Source organism: Acinonyx jubatus, chromosome C2 (genome assembly GCF_027475565.1).
Source record: "Acinonyx jubatus isolate Ajub_Pintada_27869175 chromosome C2, VMU_Ajub_asm_v1.0, whole genome shotgun sequence".
Classification (NCBI taxonomy): Eukaryota; Metazoa; Chordata; class Mammalia; order Carnivora; family Felidae; genus Acinonyx; species Acinonyx jubatus.
Window position 1 is genome coordinate 102796559 of NC_069384.1, and position 3648 is coordinate 102800206.

At 41.9% G+C, this 3648-nt stretch overlaps 1 long non-coding RNA gene across 1 annotated transcript; it reads right to left on the bottom strand.

The window, feature by feature from the left end:
- Positions 1 to 248: 248 nt before the first annotated feature.
- LOC128315253 (uncharacterized) lies at positions 249 to 3427 on the bottom strand. Its single transcript, XR_008297865.1, has 2 exons — positions 2864 to 3427; positions 249 to 825 (listed from the first exon to the last, which is right to left on the bottom strand). It is a non-coding gene; the product is annotated as an uncharacterized LOC128315253 (long non-coding RNA).
- Positions 3428 to 3648: the final 221 nt, after the last annotated feature.

The window sequence follows — 3648 nt, forward strand, 5'->3', positions numbered from 1 at the left end:
ACATAAAGAACTTTGTAATGATATCCTATGAAGACTGAATGGGCTATGATTCAAGAAATATTGAGTTCCCCATTGATAAATGTGTTTCACATGATGAAACTGCTGAAGCAAGAATTCAAGCACAAAATAGGTGGTTGGACAAGATAATATTTGTGTTCTCTTCTAACTCTGAGACATCATGAACACAAAACAATTCTTACCGGTCTTGAACAAGACAGAGGATGAGCAAAGAATGGAAAGGAGGCAAATGAGAGAGACACCATAAAGATATTATATTTATTCAATACAAGTTGCCACTGTTTGAACATGGAACCCAGGAGAAAAGAATAAAATATCAAAAACACTTAATATTTTCAAGGGCGCCTGGTCACTCAGTTGGTTGAGTGTCCGACTCTTGATTTCGGCTCAGGTCATGATCCCAGGGTCATGGGATTGAGTCCCGCATTGGCCTCTGTGCTGAACACAGAAACTGCTTGGGATTCTTTCTCTCTCCTTCTGCCCCTCTCCCCCACTCTCACATGCACATGCTCTCTCTCTTGCTAAAAAAATTTTTTTTAGCAATTTAAAAAAACACCAATATTTTCAGCTTCAGAAACTACTTGTACATTAGCACCATTAGGTTTTTCTTTTTTTGTTGTTTTGAAAGAATCCACTCTGAATAGGGTGCCTAAACATGGAGAACACTGAACTTCTTTGTTGGTATCAGAGATGGTTCCAGGAGATCAACCTGGATGTGGCAGGAGACTGCACTCCTGACTGTAACTGTGAGGGCATGGCCCTGAGGCAGAGGTTTGTAGACGTAAACCAGAACGTCTGGCAAATGGGCTGGAATTGAGCAGAGGAAGAACCGTTAGGAGACACATTCTGCCTCTTGGAATTCACTCAAGAACTGAAGACAGGCCTGAGCCTTCAAGGAACTAGGGAAGGCACTGGCAGAGGATATAAAGTTTAAGCTAAAAACAAGGAACTCAGACTAGATGTCACAGGCTCAATGGAGTCAGTCTTTTTGAAGAATGCCATCAAGAAAATGGCATTTGAGAGGTACCCAGGTGGCTCAGTTGGTTAAGTAGCTGACTCTTGATTTTTGGCTCAGGTCATGATCTCACCATTCATGGGATTGAACCCCACGTGTTTGGGATTCTCCCTTTCCTTCTCTCTGCCCTTACCACCCCCTCTCATAAATAAGTATTTGTAAAAAAGAAAATGGCATTTGAGAAAACTCAAGAGAAAAACTAGAGGCACAAAGGGACCTGGGAAAATATTACATAAATCTATTTAAAAAGTGAAATGGAGGGGCGTCTGGGTGGCTCAGTCAGTTAAGTGTCTGTTCGGCTCTGATCATGGTCTCAAAGTTCATGAGTTCAAGCCCTGCATTGGGCTCACTGCTGTCAGCGAGGAGACCACTTTAGATCCTCTGTCCCCCTCTCTCTGCCCCTCCCCTGCTCGCACTCTCTCCAACATTTTTTTTTTAATAATAAAAAAATAAAATAAGATAAAAAGTGAAATGGGGATACTGACTCTCAATCTTGGCTCAGGTCATGATCTCACAGTTTATGAGATTGAGCCCCATATCAGGCTCCGAGCTATCAGCACTAATCTCACTTGGGATTCTCTGTCTCCCTCTCTCTCTGCCCCTCCCCTGCTCGCTCTCTCTCTCTCTCTCTCTCTCTCTCAAAATAAACAAACATATATATTTTTCAAAGTGAAATGGGAGGCACCTGGGTGGCTCAGTCAGTTGAGCATCTGACTTTGGCTTGGGATATGATCTCAGTTTGTGGGTTGAAGCTCTGCATGGGGCTTCTTGCTATCAGCACGGACCCCACTTTAGATCTTCTATTCCCCCCTCTCTCTGTCCCTCGCCTGCTCATGCTCTGTCTCTCTCTCTCTAAAATAAAGAAAACATTTTTAAAAAGTAAAATGGAATTGGCTATTACTAGCCTGTAAATTTCTGTCCTTGAAACATTATTTTGTACATTTTTTTAGTGAGAGCTATATGACCATTATTTCACATGTGCAATACTTTGAAATATTGTATAACACATCACATCTGTTACTGTGAAGGCTGTTTATCCTTATTTTAATTCTGTCCTTACCTTAGACTGAAACCACTTCATACATGAGATATAAGTCTGGATCTAGTAGTTCTCAAATTATGTTCCAGGAAAGAGTGCCATCAGCATTGAGTGTGCACTTGTTAAAAATTCAAATCTTCACATGCTATCCTAGACCTACTGAGTTAGAAACTGGGGATGGAATCCACCAATCTGGGTTTTCAGTCTTCTTGCTGGTTCTAAAGCACTCTATAGTTTGAGAACCATGGCCTCAGGCATTTCAGAACTAGATGTCTTTAGAGTCTGTTTAGGAAAAAAATACTGTTCTGTTGTCTATTCACAGTCCTATTCTCATTTCTGATTACCAATGTGTGGTAGTTTTTTTCCTATACCAAACAATTGTGTGACACCAGATGAGTGAGAACAATTTAACTCAGTTCTTATACTACCTGGAAATAGTTTAGACCCCACAGGTTAAGAGCTCAGCCCCACAAGACTAAGCACTGCAGACACTAAGCAGCTTAAGACACCAATCACAAGTTCAAGTTGTCACCTGTACATTTGACCGACCAGCTATATGTCAGAGATTCATATAACCCCCTCCTGGGATTTGGGGAATTTGCTAGAGCAGCTCATAGACCTGAGGAAAACAGTTTACCTACTAGACTACCAGTTTATTATAAGAGGATATAACTTGGGAACAGCCAGATGGAAGAGATGCATACATAGGGCAAAGTATGGGGAAAGGGGCACAGAGCTTCCATGATCTCTCTGGCTTGACACCCACTCAGCACCTCCACATGTCTACCAACCTGGAAGCTCTCCAAATCCATCCTTTTTGGGTTTTTATGCAGGCTTCATTAAGAATGCATGTTTGATTAAATCATTGGCCATTGAGTCAACCTGTAGTTCCTCTCCCCTCACCAGAGGTCAGAGTGGGGTGGGACTGAAAGTTCCAACCCTCTAATCACACAGTTGGTTCCCCTGGCAACCAGCCCCCAGTATCCTTAGGGACTTTCCAAAAGTCATTGTATTAATATAAATTCAGATGTGGTTGAAAGGGGCTTGTTATGAATAACAAAAGACATCCATTTCATTCTGGAGCTATTTCAGAACTGAGAAAGAGAGATGCCCCTATAACTCTTATCACTTAAGAAATTACAAAGGTTTTAGGAGTTATTTGCCAGGAACCAGGGAGGAGGACCAAATATATATTTCTTAATATAAACCACAATATCACAGAGCTCCAGGAGAGAGCTGTATTATAGGCCAGGGAGGCAGCATGGTGGTTTTGTCTGTTCAGGCTGCTATAACAAAATACCACAGAGCAGTGCTTCTAAAAAACAGAAATTTCTTCTTTCTTTTTTTCCTTCTTTCCTCCCTTCCTCCCTTCCTTCCTTCTTTCCTTCCTATTTAAGTAATCTCTACACCCAAAGCAGGGCTGGAACTCACAACCCTGAGGATCAAGAGTCCCATATTCTTCCAACTGAGCCAGCCAGGTGCCCCCAGAAATTTATTTCTCACAGTTCTCCAGGCTGGAAAGTCCAAGATCAAGACAGTGGCCAATGTGGTGTCTGGTGAGAACACATTTCTTCAT